This window comes from Vanacampus margaritifer, chromosome 9 (assembly GCF_051991255.1).
Source record: "Vanacampus margaritifer isolate UIUO_Vmar chromosome 9, RoL_Vmar_1.0, whole genome shotgun sequence".
Taxonomy (NCBI): domain Eukaryota; kingdom Metazoa; phylum Chordata; class Actinopteri; order Syngnathiformes; family Syngnathidae; genus Vanacampus; species Vanacampus margaritifer.
The window spans coordinates 26,377,199-26,402,424 of NC_135440.1; the positions used below are offsets into that span (position 1 = coordinate 26,377,199).

Sequence of the window (25,226 nt, forward strand, 5' to 3'; positions counted from 1 at the left end):
ACCACACGCACACAAAATCATTGATTGATGAATTGACTGTGGCACGATCTGGACTTGGCCACCTGGGGGCATTAAAACACAGTCACAGGCATGCAGATACAAACGAAGAAGAGTTTCACAAATACTGTAAGTAACTCAGTAGGCCGCCGTAATAGTCGTTTTTAACGGAGGATAAAGAATGTAGTTGGCATAAGTAATATGTTGTTTGTCTACAAGGTGTTATAACACTGCCACGTAGATGCTATTTATTAGCCTGTCTATGGCGATCCCCATTATGTGTTAGCATTAAGCTAGTGGACGTTGAAGGCAAGTACAAAAACAAAAATAGGTGGCTCCTCCATCTGCAGTTGAGTAAACAAACGCACCATTTGCGGAACACTCATGTTATTATTACTATTATTATTATTTTTATAATATTTAATATTTTATTTTCTACCTCGGACACAAGCTAAAACTGTGTCCCGAAGGTTTGAGGGCAGGGAACACATTTTGGTTACTTAAGTACTCAAGAAAATCTTGATCCTGACTACATTTACTCAGAATTTACTTAAATTCCTACAAGTCAAATTTTTTTTTTTATGTCGAATCCTACAAAATTCTTGAGAGCAGGCCAGCGTGCGCGTGTTTTTTTTATCGTAAAAGTCGTGCGCGTGTCTGTGTCAGGGTGCGAAGTATGCTGGTGTGATAACGTTTATCGCGCTTGAGCATGAAGCCGTGTCAAACTCTGTCAGGGTAGTTTACCCCGGCTCGAGGGAAGGGGGGGTGGGGGGGGCGGCTAACACCTCTGCTGCCAGTGTGTGTTTACTCTCCTCATGAGCATTTTTTTGAGTGTGTGTTGCTTTTCCTCTTATTTCAAAGGCTGACAGAGACGAAGAGGGTGCAGTTGATGTTCATCTTTGAGGAAAAACACCTTAGAGAGAGAGAGAGGGAGGGAGAGAGGGAGTGGGTGGGGGAGAGTGCAGAAAGAGAGAGAGATGATTAGATTGGAGAGAAAGAGAGAGAGCAGAGCTCACTATTGAGCAAGTAGAGGAGGAGAGCGAGCGAGTGGATGCAACCGAAGCAGAAGGGGGAAAAGGGCACGCGCGAAAGCCCAGGTGGATGTACTACTACGGACGGATGTACGGATAGACGGTCGGACGGACGCAGCAACACATGGATGTACGCTGACCGTCGAGCGAGCGAGCGTCTGGCGAGAGAGAGCGCCGCAGTGAGGCGGGAAAGGAGCGCGCGGTCGTCAGCCGGCGGGCGGACTTGAGCGAGGACAAGCTTGTGAGTGAGGAACTGTGGAGGTGTGTGTGCGTGTGTGTGCGCGTTGCGGCGCGATGTGTAGTGGTTCGCGTAGCCCCCCAGACTTGCTGCGCGTGCGCGTGTGTCGGCCACATTGGTATTCGGCAGACGGAAGCTCCGCGATCTCACTGCGCCTTTCCCCGGGACGGGATCACAGAGCGGGGATTGTGAGAGACCCCCTCCGATGGGTGAGTGTCTGTCCTCCTCCTCATCCTCCTCCTTCATCATCCTCCTCTGGCCGCTGATTTTTTTTCTTTTTTTTTTTCTTCAAGCGTCAACCGGTGTCTCTGCTCCCCATCAACCCCCCCCCCACCTGTTTGCCTCCACCCCATCCTTATTTCTACTCGTCTTCTCGGTCGGCATCCATCCTCACGTCCTAACCCTTTCCGTGTCCTCTCCGGAGACTTTTGTCCTCAAGTCATGTCCATTTTGTTATCTGTTCAGTTCCTGCATCCACCCCCGTGTCCTCCCCTGATGGATCCATCCTTATGTCCTTGCGTCCTCTCCTGATGCAGCCATCCTTCGTTTTCTCTTCTGGTGCATCCATCTGAATGTCTTTTCCTGGTGTATCCAATGTCCTCTCCTAATATAGCCATATATATATATATGTCCTTTAACCTTTCCTGATGCAGCCATCCTGTCCAGTCGTCTTTATGTCCACAGTTCAGTCTGGTCTTGTCGTCTTCATCCATCCAGCATACATCTCACTTAATATCTACTCATGATGTAGCCATCCTTAAGTCTTTCCTGGTTTATCCATCTTCATGTCCACTCATGATTCAACTATGCTCATGTCTTTTCCTGATGCATCCACCCTCTTTTCCTGGTATAATCAACATCATGTCTTTTTCTGACTTAGCTATCCACATGTCCTTTCCTGTTGTGTCCACCCTTATGACCACTCTTGGTGCATCTATCCATATGTAATTAAACCTTTCCCAAAGCAGCCATCCTGTCCAGTCATCGTTATGTCCTCAGTTCAGTCTGGTCTTGTTGTCTGAACATCTCACTTCATATCCACTCATGATGTAGCCGTCCTCATGGATTCTCCTGATGCATCCATCTTCATGTCCACTTGTGATTCATTCATTCATTCATTCGTCTTTTCCTGATGTGTCCACCCTCTTTTCCTGATATAACCATCCACATGTCCTTTCCTGGTGTATCCATCCTCATGTCCACTCTTGGTGCATCCATCCATATTTCCCGTCCCTTCCTCCTCATGTTGTGTTCAATCAATTCCTATCTACTCTCTTCCATCCAGCGTTCATTCCTCCTTATGTCTTTCCTGATGCATCCATTCTCATGTCCCCTCCAGATGGATCCAACCTCATGTCCTGTCAAGTGTCCTTCATATGTACCCTGTTCCATCCAGCCTCATTCTCCTGAGGTCTTTCCTGATGCATCCGTCCCCATGTGCTCTCCTTATGTATTCGTTCTTGCCCTTTCCTGATGTATCCACACTCATGCCCACTCTTGGTGTGTCCATCCTATTGTCCTGTCCCTTCCTCCTCATGTTTTGTTCAATTCCCATCTACGCTTTTCCATCCAGTATTTATCCCTCCTCTTGTCCTTTCCTGATGCATCCGTCCTCATGGCCTCTCCGTATGTATCCACCCAAATCTCCTTTCCATTCTTCCTGCTGTCTTCTGTTCAGACCTTATATCGTCTCCTCGTCTGTCCTCTTCTTAAGCGTCCACCCAATTGTAGTCTGCACTCCAATGTTTATGCAATCAGTGGCCGTCCCTCCTCATGTCCCCCGTTCAAACTTTGTGCCCTCTTCTCCATGCAGCATTCTCCTTCCTCCTTTCCATTTACCTCCTTGTATGTCCTCACTCCCTGCTCTCCCTCATCCACCTTGTCTGTCCCCTCTGATGGATTGCCTGGAAATGTCTCGGCTCAATTGTCGTGCGCTCACCCTCACTTCCCAACCCTGAACCCTCCCTCGTCCACTCTCCCATTTCCTGCTTCAGCTCCGTCTGCCCTTTGCCTTCTCCTCCTCTACCTCACCTGATTCGCACCCGCCATCTCTTTCGGTGATATTCCCTCTCGTTTTCTTCCTCTGGCTGTGCATTCAGACAGAATACAGACACGCCGAAGACGTTGATGTCGCCAGTGAATGAATAGCCGCGTGTGTCAAAGTATTGCTATTTCTGAGTGTGCCAATCATTCGGATTGTCTTCCGTCTTGTGTGAGACAATGCAAAGAGGGCAGAGGTGTGTTTTCAACCCCAGCATGCGGGATTGCGAGATCAACGCGTCTAATCGCCTCAGGCGTGACAGCTGCAATACACACACGTATATAGAAAAGCATAGTACACACACACACACACACACACACACACACGTCTGGCTTTTCGCAGCGCTCGGCTCCCGCATGCCAATTCACGCCCACCTCCGTGTTTTCACACCCGCTACGCGATTACATGTTAATAGTGGCGATAAAGACTGCACACACACACACACACACACACACACACACACACACACGTGGACTGAACTCTTTTGCAATGTGCGTCTCTTAAATGTGATTTTCTCAAGCACGGAGGCTTTAATTACCCTTAAAGATGTCACTTAATCCTTAAATCCGCTGTTCAAATGCCACAGACAAAGTAAATAACATTGCCATGAATTTTGATGGGAACTTTTTAGAAGTTGTAATTAGTCAGTAATCACTATGAAAGTGTTTATTTTATAGTGCATCAAAAATGATTTTCATGTAAAATGTCTTCAAATCCTTCCCATTCCTACAGAATATTAAAAATTCAGTCACTTTCACTTTGAGGTGAAATTTGGTAGGCTTGTCTATCGAGATAAGATGCACAAAAAAGTCTCAAGAAAAACACACAGGATGTCGGCCATTTTGGAAGCGGATGTGTCTCATTCTTGTTGTTTCCAGCTGTCCTTGATATTTTGTCCCAAAGAAATTCCAAAATGTGGACCAAGTACCATTAACGGATGGGCGACGCTAAATTGCAAAGGATCTGAGTTTTTGTCATTGTATGAATCGAAAATACACAAGTCTGCCATTTTTGTTTGAAGTATTATATTCTGCATTTTGACGAATATCGGCATCGGCTATTTTGAAGAATCATACTCTCGATAATAGATTCTTAACTTCAGGGAACTGAATATTTACATTTTCAGAGATGCTGCTGACCCTGCACTTTCTCTTTTTGTTTGAAATTAAAACTAAGATAATTAAAATTTTAATACAGTACTTCAGATATTTAGACATTTTGGAATACTTTATTTACCGTAGAAAACAATAGGGACCTATTTACTTAAGTTTTTATTTACCTTTTGAAAACATGCTACTGCCCCTGGGAGATCCCTGAACTTTTTGTTCGATTTTTAAAACAAAGATGTCTATTGAGTCTATTTTTATTTAACGGACCCTAAAAGTTGTTCAATAAACATATTCTTAAAAACTCAAAAAATTCAGAGCTGGAGTTAGTATTTTATTTTATTTTTTTAATTTTGATGCAAATATTTTCCCTTTTCGAAAATGAATATTGGCTCCAAATATGACTTGCTGTGGAGTGACTTGTCTTGGCTGTGGCTATGGCTTCTTTTGGGCTGGGGCGATGACGACTTGGTTAGCTGTGACGATGATGACTTCGCTGTGAGGATGATGACTTGGCTGAGGCGATGACGACTTGGTTAGCTGTGACGATGATGACTTCGCTGTGAGGATGATGACTTGGCTGAGGCGATGACGACTTGGTTAGCTGTGACGATGATGACTTCGCTGTGAGGATGATGACTTGGCTGTAGTGATGACTTGGCTGAGGCGATGACGACTTGGTTAGCTGTGACGATGAAGACTTGGCTGTGAGGATGATGACTTGGCTGTAGTGATGACTTGGCTGAGGCGATGACTACTTGGGGTTGACGAAGACAACTTAGCTATGACGAAGACTTGACACACGAACCTCCACACATAACTTCGGCAATGCAGCCGCCCGACTGGACAAACACAACCGACTAAATACACCAACACTAATGAGACACACCCGGGGGGAGGGAAAAGACACACACAGGTGGTCGTGGTTAGACATAACGAGACAAGGGAAGAAGCCAGGAACACAGACAAAAACAACAAGAACACCCAGAACAAACAAAAACCCAACCCCCACGGAACCGAAACATGACAGTTCTCTGTAATCTTAGAAAATTCAGCTCCTGAGCCCAGTCTCCCTTTAGGTACATGAAATTTGGGACCAAAGCAGATCTTGAGTAGACCCACAAAAAAAGTCTCAAGGAACCAAAACCAAAACCACCATTTTGGAAGCGACCATTTTTGCCAGTTTCTAACTGAAGTTAAACTTGCCCTTAGATTTTGTCCGACTGCTCTCAAATTTGACACTAGCGCCAAATCGTGTCTGTATAGCGATACTAGTGCGAGGGCAAGTTCATTTGTCAATTAGCTTGAAGAACTGCTGTTAAAATCCCCTTGGAGGACCAAATTGCACAGACCGAATAGCTCTACTTTAAAGCTAGCCGACACACTCATCCGGGTCATCTGATTTGAAACGGTCCGAGGAGAATACGACCATCTGTGCAGGGGTCACGTACGTCCACAGAGCAGTATTGATCGGCGTGCATGTTGAATGGACTGCAATGTTCTTATCCCAAATGGGCCGTCCGCTTTACTTGACACAGCCTGGAGAAGATGATAGAGTCGCTAGCGTGTGGATTTGTTGGCGCCTCAGGATCGCTGCTAGACGTTCAACAAGCGCAAACTGTTGCATAGTAACAAGAGTGGAGGCAACCTGTTGGGATCGAACCAAGATTTGACATCCGCCGGCAGACTTCGGCTTTCAAAGCTCGTGTGAATAAACCGAGGATAATAAAAAATAAAAATAAAAAAAACGGTCACATCGTCAGCCAAGTCTGTCTAAGCTCGCCATCTGCGATGGACTTTCATACCTGTCAGCTTCCCTGTGTGACAATATGTCTTGGCACCGCATCAAAGGCCCGCCCCATTTGTGACAACACAAATTAACGGGACAAAATAATCAAATAACGATCAGGTAAATGGATTTAATCACCGCACTTAGAGGGCTTCATATCCGCGTCCAAAATAGCGCTTGTCAAATATATCACTTTTGAAATGTACATTAAAGTCACAATTTCATGTCAGAAACTTGAAATTATAGTTATGGAAGGTTAAAGTTTTTTTTTTTTTTTTTCAAATAGGTAAATGGCTGTTTTAGTCAGCAAAGAAATGAATGGCATAAGACTGTGGAAAAGGTTTTTATGTACAATTTAGTGCGCTATTTTCACACTCCGCCTGCAAACCTGACGTTTCGTGACACTTATGCTTTTTATAAATTGAAAAAACACAATCCAGACATTGGTAATATCTCTCTCTGCAATCGATGATGCCAGACAACCGAGTGGCTGTAAACGAACGACAAGGAGTGTAAATATTAGGCGTGAACGCACCAAATCCGGTCTGAGGCATTAAAAGGAGGAAGCAACAGTGTGGAGTGTCTCCGAAGTGAAACGATTTAAGCGAGTGGAGCAAAACGGGTTAGGGTGACAAGGGCAGAGCAGACAGGCTGACTGACACTCAGGATAAAGCGGACCGACACAAAATGTCAGCCTGCTAACCTTTCATACACGTCTCCATCCGTCCTCGATGCCAAGGTGGACGGCAACACGCAAGGCAGCGCCAGCGCGACTGTCGGCTTTTGGGACACACTTCCGCCATTGTCAATATTTAAATAAGCCGAACCGTCAATCCGTCATTCGTGGATTGTGCAGCAAAATGAACGTCCTTCAATGTTTCCGTCATTCGAGGTGGTCAATGTTCCGTCAATCCGTCATTTGTCGATGCGTCACGTCGGGCATTGACGGATCGCCGAATTTATTGATGGGTTGATTGATGACATTGACGGACGACAACTTACTTCCGTCAATCCGAAATTCGTACATTTTTAGAAGTTTCCCGTTAATTGTCAACCAAAATGGGCGTTTGTTATTGACGGATTCCGTCGATATTGATGGAATGCCCACGTCTGCACACACACGTGTTTAGTGATTAGTAATTGTGTATGGGCAGTAGTCAAGTCGACTAGTTGACTAATTGGTTCAACTACTAGCACACAAACCCACACGCAGAGGTGGGCACTGGGCGCGTCAGTGAATTCTGAGCGTCCGTCATTCAGCAATTGTCAACTGCTGGCACACTCTTCCGCCATCGGCAGTCGATATTCTAAGCTGAACCGTCGATCGTCAATTGCGCAGCAAAATGAGCGTCCGTCAACGTTTCCGTCATTCGAGGTGGTCAATGTTCCGTCAATCGTCATTTGCCGATCCGTCACGTCGGTCATTGACGGATTGACAAATATATTGATGGATTGACGACAACCCACTTCTGTCAGTGTTTGTAAATTTTTAGAAATTTCCCGTCAACCGTCAATTTTGACGGAATGCCCACATCTGTGTTTAGTGATTCGTGATTGTGTATGGGCAGTCAATTGGACTTGTTGACGAATCGTTTCAAATCATAAGGCACACCAGAGTTTGGAAAATTCTTCTTTGGATGCGTCTTTCCAAACATTTCAAACCCTCACCCACAAAAAAAAGTCCAATTGACTCAAGACTACCATTTAGACTTCTGATCTCACACAACCAATTAATGACGATAATGCGGCACACCCTCTTTCCCTTGAACACGCCCTTAAAAAAAGTCATGATGAGACACTTAAAGCAAATCGAGGCGCTTCCTCTCGATGTGTGAAGACGTTTGAAAACGTGCGGTCAACTTCTCACTTCGATCGGTCCGACTGCGGCCGCAAGGGGCCGAGTGAGCGTTCTAACCTTTTGCAATCTCCTCCTTCTGTCCGTCTCGTCTAGACGTGAAGGCGGACGCGGCGTGCAGCGGCAGCGCGCAACCCCGGGCGACGGCTCGCTAAACTGGTACCGGCGCAGTCAGGAAGGCCCCTCGGAGGAGTCCATCGTCCGTCCGTCCGTCCGGAGCCATCGACCCGTTGAGCAGATAATTCGGCTTGTCGGGGATCATCGCACGGCAAATCGGCTGCAGCGATGCCCCAGCGAGGCGGCGAAGCCTTCGGACACGTCCGGAACCATCCGCCGGATGTCCTGTTGAGATTGCAACATTTGGCCGCGGAGCTTCTTTTTCACAAGCAGTAATTGAAAATCCACAGACGACTTTCTGTCCTCTTGTCAGGGCAGGAGGAGAGCTCATTTTTAGAAGGAACAATTTGATCCCACTTTTTTCGCCTCCCCCTTTTTCTCTTACCCTGTAGTTTTCTTTTTAGCGAGATAAAGCACAGAGCAATTCTTTTTCATCCTGATGGAGTGGACTGTCCGCAATAGATAACGAGCAGGTAGAAAAGAGAACAAAGCGAATTAAGGAGGTTTGTTAAAAGCTTCGTCTTGTTTTTTTTTCTTTCTTTCTGAGTGCTATGGACCGGCTAGAGAACGGGACGCTTTGGAAACCCGCCACCGGAAAGATGACGAGGTAGACAGGTAGACAGACGGACGGACGGCCAGGCATGCGACTCATTGTCATTCCGAGCAACGTGTGAGAGGAGGATAGAAAAAAAGGGACAGTGAGAGGAGGGGCGGGGCCAGGCGACGGCGGCCCTGTTGTTTTTGCAGCAGGCCTGCCCGCGCTAATAGAACAGGTGGAAGGCAGGAAAGAGAGCAGGTGTGCCGAACCCTCCTCTTCGTCTGCTTGCCTTTTACTCTTTTATGTAACCCCCCCCCCCCCCCCCAATCCTGGATCTCTCTCGTGTCACGACCCGAGCGAAGAAAAACACGATCGATCCAACCCAAAGGGATTATTTTTGTTTCCACAATAAACAGCAAAATCCTGCGGATTCCTTCAGAGTGTCCCAAGCAGCTGGCATTCCACCCGAGCGGCTAATAAGTGACACGCCATGCAGCCCCGTGCCCCCCCCAAGGCCGACCCCCTTGGCTGAAGAGCTCCAAAGCCTGCAGGTCTCAGATCTCGGTGCCAGTTTATTTCCTGCTGCAGCGCTTCTGATTCCCGTCGTCATTCCTTCTGTAAGTAACAGCTTTCTGATTCCCGTTTTCGATTTTTGTTTTTCTTTTTGGCAGCAGGAGGTTACTTTTCCTGCATTTCTTCCGCTCCAGGCAATGTTGGTGTGTTGGTGTGTACTATTGTACATGTGTGTGCATGTGATAGCAGAGCTTTCAGTCGCAAGGGGTGGCACTACACGAGAGGTAGGGGGCGCTATTGGCCCCTCAGGAATCTGTGTAGCTCCAGTTCAAACTTATTCACTACCAATGACAGCTAAGTAAGAAAGTCAAAAAAATAAATACATTTTAACTGGGCTGGTAGTGAAAAAGTTAACCTACTACAACATTTTATTTGATTGTTGAAAATATTTTTAAATATGAACTATTTTCTCAGCCCCCCCCCCCCCCCCTACGTAATGCTCAAGCACCCCCTATTCTGCCCTTGCTACGTCCCGATAAATATATATTTACAAACACTAGATGGCTCATGTTCGCGGTCATTACAACACAGACTTTGAAATAACAACATGTCTCTCTTTCTCTGAGAGAGCCCTCTCTCTCTCTGTCCCTCCCTCTTTCTCTCTCTCTCTCCCTCTCTCTCTTTCCCTTGGCCTCTTTCTCTCTCTCTCTCTCTGTCCCTCCCTCTTTCTCTCTCTCTCTCTCTCTTTCCCTCGCTCTCTCCCTCTCTCTCTTTCCCTCGCCCTCTTTCTCTCTCTCTCTCTCTCTGTCCCTCCCTCTTTATCTCTCTCTCTCTCCCTCTCTCTCTTTCCCTTGGCCTCTTTCTCTCTCTCTGTCCCTCCCTCTTTCTCTCTCTCTCTCTCTTTCCCTCACTCTCTCCCTCTCTCTCTTTCCCTCGCCCTCTTTCTCTCTCTCTCTCTCTCTCTCTCTCTCTGTCCCTCCCTCTTTATCTCTCTCTCTCTCTCTCTCTTTCCCTTGGCCTCTCTCTCTCTTTCCCTCCCTCTCTCTGTCCCTCCCCCTCTCTCTCTTTCCCTCCCTCTCTCTCTCAACTAGATTGCTCAATTCTCCCAAATTCTCATTTTTAAACGACTTGCTTGTTTTGTCGGGTAATCGTCAGAGATGTCGCACTATGGTAAAGTATAAACTAAACATTCAGCCTGAATCATAACCATGTAAAAAATGATGTATGAATGCCTGTGTAAGGGCAGCAATGTTTCGAGCATCTGTTTCATTCCAGCTTATTGGGATCTTGAATTAGCCTTTCGCCTTCATATTGGTCCTGAGGTTAATATGGACTAATTAGCGGCATTCCCCCTCCTGCTTCTGTGAGCATTTCCTTTTTTTTTTCTTGCTTTTCTGTCACCGAGGATAGAGGATGAACCAGCTAATGAGAAGGACTCCCGATTCCCCGACTCGTACTTTGCCGCCTCTATTTCACGCCCAAGAGCGTCTCGCGTCGCTTCCGCCTCCTTTCGCCTGCCTTTGCATCCGATGCGAGCCCTCCCGTAACATTACGTTGCCGCATCTCTCTCCTGAGACGCATGCACATCTTTATACACTGTCATAGTCACCCCCCCCCCCCTCTCAGCCCCCCCACCCACCCTCCCAGCAACTGTACCCGGGAGACGTTCAATCAAGATAGTCCCGTCAACCAGACCAATGAGCTGCGAATAACGCCATTACGCCGGCTTCCAGCTCGGAGCGTCACGGCGTCGGAAAGGTTGGGAGGGAGAGGGGAAACGATGCAGTGTGTGTGTGTGTGTGTGTGTGTTGTGTACTGTATTAGAGAGGCCCTAGAGCAGCAAAAGACCTTCCATCCATGGGATCAGTGCGATGGCTTTAGCGAGGCCTCGCTTTGTTCGCACTGCCGGTCAGCCCTTCACAAGTGAGATTACTAAATAATACGATTACTGCAGCTGCACATTGATAACACACTGCTACCCCAACAGCCTCTGTTTTGCCAGGGAAAAAAAAAAGGGGGGGGGGGGAAGGTTGTTGTTGGCATGAAAGACGTGATTGGCTTCATAACATGGCCTTACATCGCGGGTTCCGGGATTGCAGATTTTTTGGGGGGGTACAGTTTGTAACTTTTTTGTTCTGCCTCCCATTTATTCTGGGTGTAATTCCACTGTCGATCACTAGCTGGTGGCAGACTTTAATTTCACACTGCAAGTTTGAAGGAAGAAGAGTGAAAACAGGAAGTAGGCGTATTTCAAGCTCATCTTAGTTTTTGCTGCCGATTATTGAATATAAAATCTTCTTTAATCCTGCTTTTTAGGCCTACAGAGAGTAACGGCTGTGCAAGCGGCCAACATCTCATGTAATAAAGAGCAGCAACGCAATTGTAAAATTGATGCTTGGGCATCTTTCGGACTTCCTGATTGAACTTTATTGGTCTAAGCATTTGTGAGATCAAAGCTTATTTCCTATTTTATATTTAATGCAGAGCTGTGATTCATAATCAAAATCAATGATGACCCTAACTTTGTGGCTGCTATATGCCATTTTAAAATTTTCATCCGGCTTGTACTCCTTCAAATTCTGCCTAGCAACAAAAGCGTGACATTGACCCCGCAAAAGCTAATTGGAGCTATTCTTCTGATTTACGCGGCGAGTTTTACGTTGAATAGCAATTGATTTGCATGTTTTTGGTGCGATTTATAGCATTGCTCTTGAGAGAGAAATTGGATTTGAAAAAGTATTGTCCTGGTGTTCTAACCAAAGCGGTTGGCGCTCCACTTTTTTTTTTTTTTTTTTTATTCTTTGCTGTTTGAAAATGGCACAGCATCCATCTTGCAGTCTAGTATGCCTCACAAACACTTTGACCTTGCTGTCGAGTAGAAAGCGGAATGGGACAGTATTTGATGAATGCTCCTCCGGCACGTCGGGAGCAGGGAGGGCGAGCAGAAAGATCCCCGGGTCCTGCTAAAGGAAGCACGCGAAAACTGCCGGAGAGCCTTCACGGGGCTCGCGGTGGGGAACGAGCCCGTGAAGCCTCTCAGCGGAAGGAAACGCTTCCCTGCTGAGCTGAAGATTAGCTTGGTAAAAATGGAAACAAAAAACACACGGGAAGTGTACGGTCACATCAGGAATGGAGGGCGCGGTCAATTTATTGTAGGAAACTGAATTGTAGCTTTTTGGAGTGCCCACCCACCCGTCAAGGGTGAAATTAAATAGCCTAGTAAATCTTTAGTTATCTGCTTACAAATGGAGTTTCTCCTCCCATGAGATGATCAGATAGGCTGACCCGAGTCTGATGATGCGTCCGTATAACTTAAGTAAAACTGCTTATTGTCTTTACGGGGGAGTTTCTTTATTTTTTATTTTTATTTTTTAACAAAGAGCAAGATTAAGCGCACACACTTACTGGTGAGCCAACTATGCAACGACCAATCACTGGCCAGAATGCACACATTCCCTGGCAAGATCAAGGCCACTGTTTTACTCGACATCCAGGCTGCTGTGACGCACACGCTCGCAGTGCGATCAGAACACTGTTTTGCACGCACTCACTGGCGAGATCCAACTTGCTGATATGCACGCACACACTTACCGACGATTTTCACACCCCTGATCCACATGCACTCACCAGTGAGACGGAATCTAGCCGCCGTTAGACTCGCACTCACCTGCGAAATCCAGCCTGTTTTGCACACACTTGCAGAAAGATCAAATCCAGCCGACACTTGCTGGCGAGACCCAGCCCAGTGTTACACTGGCTGGCGAGATCCAGTCTGCTGTTATGGATGTACACTTACCATCATAAACATCCCACTGTCATGCACACAGTCGCTGATGAGATCCAGCCATTGGCGAAACCCAATCCACTGTTGCGCGCACACTTGCTGGCAAGATGACGAGATAGCTAGTGAAGTCTCTCAAAGCTCAGTCTCCGTCCCCGGTGGTCATTGTAACAAAAGGCAGACTCGCCGTTGATCCAGCAGGATATGGGGTGGGATTGAGGTGAGGCTCACAGGCATGATTCTCAAAATTTCCGATTTTCACATGACAAGAAGTATTTTCTAAAGCGTATTATAATCCTTTGCACATTTTGATGGAAACTTTAAATGATTAAAACAAATGCTCTTTTCAGGAGTGATGTTGCCCAAATCAGTAGTATTTTGAGTTACAGAGTGTTTGGTAACCATACATTAATCTCAAGACATAACTGTCGGGTGGCATTAGTGGAAAAAAAAAAGCAAAATATTCTTAAATTGCGTTTGAGTGTTTTGTTGGACTTTTGAGGCATGAAAATGGAGTTGGGGTCGTTTGAGGGTGCGGGGCCCGTTCCCGTGCACTGTATTTTTAGCATTCCTAGCTCAGTGACAGCTTCTCCCAGCATCCGTCCACTTTCTAGTCCGTGTCCCATGATGCATTTTGTCCGGCCGCATCGCCGCAAAGCGCACCCGGGCGGCTTTCGGGAGCTGCCGTCAAGCTGAGGCGTGTTTGCGCTTCCTCGCTTGCCGCCTTCAATCCTCAGGTGCTTGACCAGCTTGCACTAAAGCTCGGCTCATCATTGCCTAATGGAGCAAAAAATATAGCCCTATTTGCTTAGCTGTTTGTCCACTCCTGCTTGCTTTCGGCCCCTCGGGGTGGGCGGTGTGGGGGGGGGGTATAGTGAGCGTTGTGTGTTAGCAACCAGGGTGATGAGAAAAAAACCGACTTGAATGGACATTTTTTGTTTTTTTTCAAACGTTCTCCTGGCTGAGCTGTTTGGTCGCTCGTAAAGAGAAGGCCGCTAATGGCCTCTCGGTTAATGGACTCATTAAGATTGAACGCTAAGAAGATAAAAGCAACGCGTGTAGCGTGTACTTGAGCGTGATCGTTTTTGCAGACGGACGCATTGTGGCGTCATCGGCGTCGCGTGCTGGCGTTTAACGCCGTGTCAGCGACACCCACGACGACGCTTGACAGCGCCCCCGTTTTTTTTGCGCCATGGCAATCCTAGACGGGGTCCAAGGCGTCCTGACCCGGGCCGCGTCAGTGCTGTGTGATTGGAGGTCACTCGGGGGGCGCCGGCGAAGACGGCGAGGCAGGCAAAAGGCATTCTGGGTAGCCTCGCGTGTTGCTTCGCCGCCGCTCAAGTCTGTGTGGATTTCTCCGTGCTGTCCAGAGGCTTGTTTGCTTGTGTCGTCGGCGGTCGCAGCTGCTGTCGGACCACCGGGGGATGGTCATTTGCATCAACATACAATGGCGGACGAGAATAGCACGCAGTGGAGAGCAGACCTCCGCCAAGGTTTCAAAAAATGACCCTGGAAAATATCAGGGAGGGACACGTGTGTGTTTTGAATCCTTTGTAGTGGTAGAGCCAAGAGATTCACAAGAGATTGTAAAACACAGCAGGGGTTGAATCGTAGACTCGAGTAGTCAACTAGTGTACTTAAGTATTCAACTAGTGGACTCGAGTTGTCGACTAGTCAACTAGTGAACTCGTTGATTAGTGGACTCATTGAATAATTGACTAATGCACTCGAGTAGTTGACTAGTGTACTTGAGTATTCAACTAGTGGACTCGAGTTGTCTACTAGTCAAATAGCGGACTCGTTGATTATTTGACTCGTGGACTCATTGAATAATTGTGGACTAGTGTACTTGAGTATTCATCTAGTTTCACTCGAGTTGTCGACTAGTCAACTAGTGAACTTGTTGATTAGTGGACTCGTGGACTCATTGAATAATTGACTAATGTACTCGAGTAGTTGACTAGTGTACTTAAGTATTCAACTAGTGGACTCGAGTTGTCGACTAGTCAACTAGTGAACTCGTTGATTAGTGGACTCATTGAATAATTGACTAATGCACTCCAGTAGTTGACTAGAGTACTTGAGTATTCAACTAGTGGACTCGAGTTGTCTACTAGTCAAATAGCGGACTCGTTGATTATTTGACTCGTGGACTCATTGAATAATTGACTAGTGGACTACTGTACTTGAGTATTCATCTAGTTTCACTCGAGTTGTCGACTAGTCAACTAGTGAACTTGTTGATTAGTGGACTCGTGGACTCATTGAATAATTGACTAATGTACTCGAGTAGTTGACTAGTGTACTTGAGTATTCAACTAGTGTACTTGTTGAGTAGTTGACTAGTTTACTACTCAACAGGTCCACTAGTCAAGTAGTCGACTTGTTGCATAATCTACTCGTTGAGTAGTTGATTAGTCTACCCATGTAGTTGACTAGTCGACTACTCAATGACAACTAGTCGACTGAATTAATAGTTAACTGGTCGACTCGCTGACTAGGCGACAAGTCAATTGCGAATTCACACCTGGATGAACAATCTCATTTATTTAACATGTGTCGTAAGCATGAATCATTTTCTCAAATTTCAACCTTTTTACATAGTTCTCATTTCAAACACGCGCCGCTTTTGAGCGGATATCCATCAATGTACCGAGAAAGGAGAAGGGGGAAAAAAGCCGATCTCAAGGTGAACGAGTGTTCCTTTTAATCCAATCAGCATTATATGCAAAGCAAAGCATGTCGCCGTAAAAATGGCGTCTCAGCAGGGGGCCGCAATAATGCAATCAGTGATCAAACCTCGAGCCCCCACGGGGGGCTGCTCCGAACGAAGAAGAAGCTCGAGAGCAGCCTCACCCCTTTGATCTGATATTGTCACACTCTTTGCACTCCAACACTTTGTAATTGATGAGGAATCGAAAAAACTCACATCATTTGTATGTCGTCTTCCCGATAAAGGACTTGTTGCTCCAAGTCTGTCTTAAGGAGACGGTTTATAATTGCAGGAACTTCTATGATATTTTCCCGCTAGCGCCTTCATGACGTGTCACGTTCCATGTTAGCATTAAGCTAGCTGACTTGGTTCAGTTGAACATTTTGGTTGAATTTTAATTCTCATTTAGCTCATCTCAGATTGTGACTTTTGGAACGTGTACTCACTGTATGCGAATATGCTGCACTACTATTGAGTGTGAGTTTTTGTATGCCTTTTACTGTTCTGCTGCGCGCTAGTTAACCTGACAGCGTACGTATTAAAATGTTTTATTTGATGATACTATCAATGCACGCGCGTGTGTGTGTGACTCAGCTCATCTCTACTGAAGACTCGGAGGAGGCAAATCGATTGGATTTGGCAAGACTGGCATCATGTGGTGGTTGGAAAATTAAACAAAGGTATGAGGCTGGGCCGTGAAAATTGTGACTTGACAGCACATTATAAAACTTTTATTTAATAACACAGATTAGAATTGTGTTCAAATTGTGTATTTGGATCTAAAAAAAATGACGTAGTTTTCTTTTCCATGAAGTTATGCCAATTTTTTTCTTTACAGCTAAAAAAAACAAACATTTTTGTTAAGAAAGTAAAAACGAAGATGCTTTTGGCTGTTTGAGTTTTCCTGTTGTGCTAACAGGGGTTAGCGGACCTTAACTCATTCACTGCCATTGACGGCTATTGACGTCAAAAATTCATTTGAACAATTTCTATTTTTTCCCACTTTTGTTAACAAGAGTATGAAAACCTAGAATATATATATATATATATATATATATATCTCATTAGCAAACACTTTTAACTCATTCACTGCCATTGACGGTTATAGATGTCAAATATTCATTTTAACTATTTCTATTAGTGTATCATTTTTTCCCACTTTTGTTAACAAGAATATGAAAACCTAGAATTTTTTTTTGTACATTTACAACAGATATAAAATTTAGGATTAATCGTGAGTTAACTCATGAAGTCATGCGATTAATTACAATAAGAAATTTTAAACGCCTGACGCGATTAAAAAGAAAAGAAAAGATTATTCAAAACTAGGAGCGTCAGGCGATACATTTTTTTTATTGTAATTAATTGCATGACTTCATGAGTTAACTCACGATTAATCCTAAATTTTATATCTGTTGTAAATGTACAAAAAAAAATTCTAGGTTTTCATATTCTTGTTAACAAAAGTGGGAAAAAATGATGCACTAATAGAAATAGTTAAAATGAATATTTGACATCTATAACCGTCAATGGCAGTGAATGAGTTAAAAGTGTTTGCTAATGATTACTGTTTGGTGTACAGCACTGTTTGGTTTCTGCTCTTGCCCGGCCCGTGACACGTAGATACAATATTTGTCAAGTATGTTTTTTAACGGGTAAGGCATGCAAGGGGTTTCTTGCCTAGCTTGTCTGTGAAATTCAGTTTTGTAATGACTTAACAGTTCCCTGTAGATGGCGATGTTGCATCACTTTGGATTTGAGACCAGCACAGCATTTGAGTATGAACCGAAAAAGGTTTGGGGGTCACGGATGTATACAGAGTATGTCGTGGCAGAAAGAGAAAGAAATGATGTCAGTCAAGATAGATCACGGCGTATTTCTTGTATATCTATAAATTGTTTTCTTGCCCCAAAAAATATTAGCGTCAAAATTATTCTATTTATTTTTGCGAAAAGCTCACTTTAATTATTTATTTATTTTTATTATATTTTAGTTTTGGCGAAGCTAACTCACGGTCTACTGCTGATTACTGAACAATGGTTGGAAAAAGTTAGTGCCAAACTTTTTTTCTGATGAAAGCAGAGCTTATCTGCTTCTATTGTGAGACAAAAGATCCGTTCCAAATGCTCGAAAACGGCTGACGTTGGGGAACTTTGCTTTGAAAACAGCTGGCAGTGACTAAGTTTTGATCATATCTTGGCATAAAAAAAATATGATTTTGTTTAAAAGTGCTTCTATAGACTTGTGAATTAACAAAAGAGAAACATAATTATTACTGTTATGGGGCAGATTTAGCATCAATCTTACATTGGGGGCCGGTCTATTAATACATTTTGTTAAGCGGTGTATTCAGTAACTTCAAGAAAATGGCATACATGCTACGATTTAAAGTTAAGTTAAATAACATGTTGAATGTAAAATAATAGAGGGCCCTGTTTTATTTTGTCAACATGGCCAAAAGCGCTTTTGCAACATTCAAATCATGTTTACGGACTTTCATTGCTCGCAATAACCATGAATCGGCGTAATTGAATTATTTCAGAATTCAATACTGCCCAATTAGAATGAAAATGTTCTTTTAAAAAAAAACACATTGAAAGAGGACTTATCATGGCAAATTGGCTTTTGAATTGCCTGTGCCCAAATTGATGGCTTTCTGGAGTGCCTGACCGCCCATCATGTGTGAAATTAAAACAACCAAGCAAATCTTCGGTTATCGGCCTATTTCTAAAAAAAACGTGTCTGTGCGGGTGCCGGTCTGCATTTTCGCCCCACTGTTTCATAACGGTGGGGCCGATTTGCATAATAATCAACAAGGTCATCAACAGTGACGTGCACTGAGCTCTAGGTTTGGGTAGGCAGGCGGCGGTCGCAGATTGATACGCACACACCAATTACAAAATTGTGTGTCGGCAGGCGAGTGCACAACGTATCCCTACTGGTCTACTTTCTTACCTACCCACCTTAACTCTTTGACTGCCAGACGTTTTCAGAAAAGGGATGCCGTGGGTGCCAGCCGATTTAAGCATTTTGACTGATCTTTCAAGATCCACAGAAAATTATGTGTTTGGACTATGGAAACACACATACTACCAAATGAAAGATTGGACTCTCATCTTTCATCAGAAAAAATAAGTTTGTTTCTACCTTATTCCGTTTTTCAGTAATCAACAATAGAAAATGGTTAGTTTCACCTCTGTTTTGAAACAAACGTCTTTTAACGTCTTTGGCACTCCTCCATAGGATTTTACTAAACGTTATTTAACGTTTTTGGCAGTCAAAGAGTTAACCTACTGACTCATTTATACCATTAATCTTTCTAATCGCTCGCACCGGATCTCATTATATTGATAAATTGTTCCTAATGTTGTGAGTGCATTTCGGGCAGTTGTTACATTTGGTGTTGGCTTATTTCTATGACAAAACAGTCACAGTTTGGGCCGCATTGAAATAAGGAGCCCAGAAAAAAAATAAAAAATAAATAAGGAGCCCGTTCTTCATGGCGTTCTTCCTCGCACATTGCGTCAGAGTTTCATTGCAGCTGTGATATTGACAATAAAAGTGTGCCGGCATCAACCTTTATGTCCTCGCAGGCTGGTAATGAAAGCAGCCGCCTGAGAATCATTGTGCCATACTTGAATAAATAAGACGGTATTAAGTCGATTTAATTCAAGGTAAGTCAGTCTGGCCCAGGCGGCATCCCTCATTAAACGACGTAATAGCTTTTTAAAATCTTTTTTTTTTTCCCCTCCGCCGTTTGATTTCATTCTTTACTCAGTATTTGTGTGCGAGATGTATTTTTGCTGCCAAATTGCATCACTCTCTTTGTGTTTTTGCCCGGCATTGCTCAATGTTTTTGGTATTTTGGGAGTGTGAGTCAAGATGCTGCAACGGGCTCCGTCAATCACTGATATTAGCGCGTGAGTCACGTCCATCTCCAACGCCTCCGTCCAAATGGCAACACGGCATCCGAAAAACCAACCTTTTTTGGGCATTTGCATCAGGACAGCAACACAAATTAAAAAAAAAAATAAAACACTAGTCAAGCAATCTGGACTTTCCAGATCACCGAGTGTAGAGTCGGACTTTAATGTTGAAATGAGTTCAAGTGGTGAATGTCTCAGCGGATTCCTGACGGTGGAGTTTGGAAGACGGGGGGGGAAAAAACAAGCGATATGGATGCAAGTTGTAATGTGCAAGTGGTCCGGGTGAACTGCTATTTGTTCATCCTTGAAATTAAACACTTAGATTTGCAGTTGTGTGTCCAAAATGGGGAATAGATGTGAGAAATACGGATGATAAAAAGCTTTTATATGACGGTTTTACCAATTCATTGAAAGCCATACCTAACCTACTAACCCACTCGCCTACCAACCAATCTACCAACATACTGTACCTTGCCTGTGTTGGGAAAATCTACGTCCAGAAAGCAGCAGGTGCTTCTTCTACTCAACAGGTGGACGAGCTCATTTAGCTGCCAGTTAAGTAAAAGCATCTGTGACTAAAGCTAAGCTGTTTCAGCTTTTACATTTTTAGACCTGATGCCTACCAATTGACTGGTGACCAACCCACCTACGAGCTGGCCTACCTCCCTACCGATTGACTGACCTACTTCCTATCAGTACCGACCCTTCAAGCTACCGAGGCCCCGTCCAGATGGAAGCAAAGCCGGCTTCGTTGCGCAAACAAATCTCGTACGCACGCAAGCGTTTGTGTGTCCGAAAGAAGACGCTGAGGATGTTTAACGGTTAAATGTATACGCCAAGTCTGGAGTGGCGCTGCAGCGCAGCCACGGGGACTTAACTGAAAGCGTAGAAGAAGAATTAGCGAAGAAGACAAACACTTTTTTTCTTTTTCTTTTCAACTTTATTACAATTTACGGAACAAACGTGGCTTTGCATGTATCGAAACAACACGAAGAAGACCAACACAGAAGTGACAAAAGCGGGCGATTTAAGTACAACACTGCTTGTCGAACAGGGGAATTAAAAAAGCAAAATATTTTGCTGCAAAAGCATAAACAAGCTAAGGAGGTACAAAACGACTAGGAAACGGCTCTCCGCCGTTGTTGTTGACATGCAGTCCCGCGAGAATTGGAGCGTACGTCATCAAACTCCGACTGCGGCCGTTACGTCATCACTGGAGGAGGGTCCCGCATATGCTGTCCAGACGGGGCGCGTTTTGAAATCTTTCCACTCTGGAGTTTCAAAAATGATGTCTTTCAAGCTCCAAAAACGCACCGTCGTGTGGACAAATGGCCTCAACAGTAAGAAACTTGCGTGGGTACCTTGAAACAGGCTTTCGCGTGGACGGGGACTGATTTGGTGACCAACTGACCGACCTGCCTACCGACATTGCCTACTCGTGGATCAACCTACCGACCGGCAACCAACCAATCTACCGACGGACTACTTACCGTCACTACCTATCTTACCTTTCTAGCACTGGAAAAAAAAACTGACAACCGATCCTATTATTTCACACGGTGCTTTTCTCAGATTGAGCAAATGCGTTTTTGTCACCTGACGACTGTTTGCACGAGCATGCGCGCCTTATTTGTGTTTTGCACACCAACCAAGGGCTTTCCTCTGGGTGTCATGCTTACATATATTCTTCATATTTCTCCAGCCAACGGCCGTGTCAAGACGAATGAGCCGTCGAGGCAGTTTTTATACCGCCGCTGAATTACACGTGAAGAAAACCTGTCCGATTTTTTATCGTCTGCGCTCGTCATCTCTGTGCGGTCGCCGCCACAAATGATGTCTTCCATGCGGAAAGGTGAGGATGATTGCAGGCCTTTTTATACTCGCACCGGGACCGCCTGCAGAATCGGACAGATTAGCTTCTGCAGTTCCCGCTTAAAATAGTAAAAAGTCGGCACATTGTGTGTGTGTCTTATCAGGGGAGGTGCTAAGCATGGGATGTTAGCGGGCAAATTGGGTATTTGGTGTCGATTGTGTTGCATAGCAAGTGTCGTATCACGTCACTTCATTATGCTTAAAGCCCCAAACAACTGATTCGCACCTCTTACATCCAGCGGAAACAAGCGGGTAATTATTACCTCATAAAGGTAACAGGCAAACACTTGCATATTTTAACACCCAAGGGAACATCGGAATTCATCTGGTGTTATTGTTTTTTTTTTTGAAACCCCTGCAGTTGAGTAAGCCCATTTTTCACCCTTCGTTTAGTTCTGCTTTGGTTCTGTGTGCAGATGACTAAATACCTGCCTGCGCACACACTCTGCTACGGAGTCGATACTTAATGCTGCTTTTCTATATAAAGCAATTTTATAGAAATAAAACGTATTGAGAACATAACGTCGCCTTCCAATGGAACTGCAAGTCCCTTTTGTTTCTCAGGAGCTCTAAAAAGTGTTTTACAGCAAACGTATTTCATAAAAGCGCAACACAATCGACAAGTTAAGACAAATTTAGCACCAACCGCGCCTTTGAAGATCGATGTTTTAATTTTTAGGGTGCAAACGCACATTTAAAAGGTTTTATACTCTACCTTCCTACCTCAGCCACTGATCTGCAGTATCTACCACTGGAATGACTAGTGACCAAGTGACCAACTTTCCTAGCTGTCACTCGAACAACCGATCAACTGCAGCCTGCCTACCTCCCACCGTCCGTCCGTCCGTCTTCTTCCGCTTATCCGGGGTCGGGTCGCGGGGGCAGCAGCTTTAGCAGGGAAGCCCAGACTTCCCTCTCCCCAGCCACTTCAGCCAGCTCATCCAACGGGACCCCAAGGCGTTCCCAGGACAGCCGAGAGACATAGTCTCTCCAGCGTGTCCTGGGTCGTCCCCGGGGCCTCCTGCCGGTAGGACATGCCCGGAACACCTCCCCAGGAGGCATCCGAACCAGATGCCCGAGCCACCTCAACTGGTTCCTCTCAACGTGGAGGAGCAGCGACTCGACGCTGAGTCCCTCTCGGATGACCGAGCTTCTCACCCTATCTCTAAGGGAGAGCCCGGCTACCCTGCGGAGGAAACTCATTTCGGCCGCTTGTATCCGGGATCTTGTTCTTTCGGTCACCTCCCACCTCCCACCGACACACCCAAATGATTGATCAACAAACCTAATTGCTTACCGACCTTTCTACAACCACTCTAGATCAACCAACCTTTTTACCTTACATACCTACTACCTGACTGATATAACCTACTAACCTACCAATTGCCAACTAACCTTCCTTCCTACCGAATAAACAGAAATCTTACTTACTTACATTTCATTCCTACTTATTGTTAGATTAGTCCTCTTGACACAAATAATTAGACAGGCCATTGAAGTCTTCTGGTAGTTACTACTAGCATAGTGAGCATTAACTATAAAAAAAATCAAAAAAAATCTGGGTGCCGTGACCCGGATACCACTTATCTACCTAGTCCAGTCCAGAAAAAAACAGCAGCTATGTCAACATCCATGCTCATTCTTTTGTTTGTAGTTTTGCGTTCAAGTCACATTTCCACCTCTCTTGCCTCAAAAGGATGCAGATTGTTCAGGTTTTTTTTTCCCCACGCAATTTAAAGTTTGACGAGATGCGTTTGTGATCTCTCAGAACGGCCTGTTGGATGCCTGGCAAGGTTAACTATCTTGAGTCTTGACTACTACACCACAAGAGTAAATGTCTGTTATCGTGTTTGTTGTGGTAGAAGGGAAGAAAAAAAGCGCATCAATTTCACAAAAGGCGCCGAAGATTCAACGTCGACGCAACCACGTCAACCTTTCTGAGGCGTCAACAAATGAGCGCAAAACAAAACGCAAAGCCGTCCTCCGCGCCGCTTGAAGATCACACCGTCTCCTTTTCCCAATTCCAGCCGCTCGCCTCGCTGCAACATAATGATCCGTTTGTAGTTGGCCGCCGGGCACTCCGGGGAGATTTTTCCCGTCGACGGCTATAACGGCGGCGCCTCGTAAAGGGATAACCTGCCTTATTGCTCAATGGATTTACATACAGCAGGTAATCACGGTTGCCGCCGGCCGTCTATGACTGATGGCGCGTGTCGGCTGCGTGCGCGCCGCCTGTGTTTTCATTTGGAGGCGCCGGCCTGCCGGGCCGTATTTGATTGGCCGACTGCGTTGTATATTTGGACCATTTATCTGAATGCTATCTCGGCTTTCGGTTTCCTTCCAAACCCAATCTAGCTTTTCTCCACCATTGCATAGTACAGATGAGTTTGTCATAGTGCAGTTGGGATCAGTGAATCTTTTAATACCGCATCGGAGTCATAGTTTCTTCGTCAACCAATCAACTGACAACAGTGGAATGTGTGTTGCCAAACAAAACCGCTTAGTGGAAACTGTTAACAATTACTTGTGCTTCCTTTTTGTAAAGGGCCCGAAATATTAGCGGCTAAACTGCTAATGTGGGCATGCTGTGCAAAGGCCACTCCCCTTTTCATGCTTTTCATATCATCACTTGTTGAAATGATGATGAACACAATCGTTGTCTTGCTGGTTTTTGTGGATATGCCGTGAACGATGACATCACTTTTGAGATGCAGCCACAAAAGTCGTGGTGAAGAACTGCTCTTGTCAAAATGTTTTCATCTTTGCGAGATGTCATAGATAGCGCTTTTGTAGGTCATTGTTTACTTATTTTATTCTCTATTTCAACTTTCAAATCAAAGTGGAGAAGGAAACAGTCGACTGTGATTGGCTCACACACATTTTGTCTCATCTTTTTTTTTTTTATCTTTTTTTACTTTTGGAAGGTCATTGACGGGGTGGGAGGTTATACGTAAAAAAAAAAAAAAAAAAAATGCATAGAAAAAAAAGTCTGTCTCTGTGATTGGGGACCACTGAGTTAGCAGGTTGGTTAAGTGTTGTCGATTTGTCATCAGTTGGTAGGTTGGTCATGAGGTAACTTGCAAAACAGTGAGATGCAAAATGTCCGTTTTTCCAGGCAATCGTCGGTGGGTTCCACCCACCATGTTGAAGTTGCGCCATTCACACAGTTGACGCAACTATTCCCATTCTGCCTGCATGCCCCGCGGTATCAGGGGTTCCCATTCACTGGGTAACCATTCTAAGTTACAACCGGTGGCGATTAGCCATCGAGTCCCAAAAGGTACAATTATGCAGTGTTTTCCTTTCCAAAGCAGGCCACACGTTACTAATTCACACTGATTTACTTTCCCACAATGGCTTTAATATTAAAACGCCATTGTACAATCATCCATTTTATAAGGAAACCAAAGTCAGAATGATGCTAATGAGCGGATGCGCGCGTCCTCCGAGGCTTTCCCCCTCGAGTCGATTTGAAAGTAGAGTGTATGTGGGGGGTGGGGGGGGGGCAGCGGCGTGCGGGAGAGGCGATAAGAAGCGATAGCTCAGCAGAAAAAGGTGTAAACTCCTCAGGCTGTTGGCTAATCTAGCAGGCTTGGTGCAACCGGTGCGTTCTCTGCTCAGCCCAGCGGCGGAGGAACTGGAACAGCAAAGTCCACTCGGGGCCTCCGTAGTCTTCTTCCGCGGGGGGGTGGGGGGGGGACCCTCAACA

At 45.1% G+C, this 25,226-nt stretch overlaps 1 protein-coding gene across 5 annotated transcripts in view; it reads left to right on the forward strand.

Moving 5' to 3' along the window:
• Positions 1–989: 989 nt before the first annotated feature.
• The window catches only part of grik5 (glutamate receptor, ionotropic, kainate 5), a 142,268-nt gene continuing 118,031 nt past the window's right edge, over positions 990–25,226 (forward strand). For 2 of the 5 annotated variants that reach the window (XM_077574849.1, XM_077574852.1), the window contains exons 1-2: positions 990–1,475; positions 8,154–9,329. The gene's annotated coding sequence lies outside the window, so the exon portion shown is untranslated. The remainder of the gene's footprint in view (positions 1,476–8,153; positions 9,330–25,226) is intronic. The other 3 variants (XM_077574847.1, XM_077574850.1, XM_077574848.1) reach the window with 2 other exon arrangements.